We start from the raw sequence: 472 nt of genomic DNA, 5'->3' as shown, positions 1-472 counted from the left end.
CTTGGTTTAATTGGTTTTAACAATCAAATATTCTAATGCAACCGACACTCCTATCCAGATTTAGCGTTAGAAAATTTCTGTCATCTCGGAATATTGTTTCATGCCCCTTCCCAGTCAATCCCCCTCACCCCAAGCAACTGCTGACCACAATTCTTTCTATATGTCATCCACAGTTGAGTATAGAATGTGATAAAACCAGAAACATACCATATAGTACCTACTCTTGTGTGTCCGACTTTTGTTCTGCATAATGATTTGAGACCTGTCCCTGCTATTTGTGGGTATTAATGGTTCATTCCTTTTTATTGTTGAGTTTCTCCTCCCACCTTTGTGGGATTCCCCTATTAAATGTGCCCTGTAACTTGACATCTGGGAGGTAACTCCTCCTGTTTCTCCTTTTACTGAACTGTGACCTGCTCAAGGACACAGGCTGTATAAGTGTATCATTTATTTCTGGGTCCCCAACTGGCTT

The sequence above is a fragment of the Otolemur garnettii genome, unplaced genomic scaffold, assembly GCF_000181295.1.
Source record: "Otolemur garnettii isolate 467f Iridium unplaced genomic scaffold, OtoGar3 scaffold00204, whole genome shotgun sequence".
Classification (NCBI taxonomy): domain Eukaryota; kingdom Metazoa; phylum Chordata; class Mammalia; order Primates; family Galagidae; genus Otolemur; species Otolemur garnettii.
The sequence above is the reverse complement of the archived record's forward strand: the minus strand, read 5'-3'. Positions refer to the sequence as shown.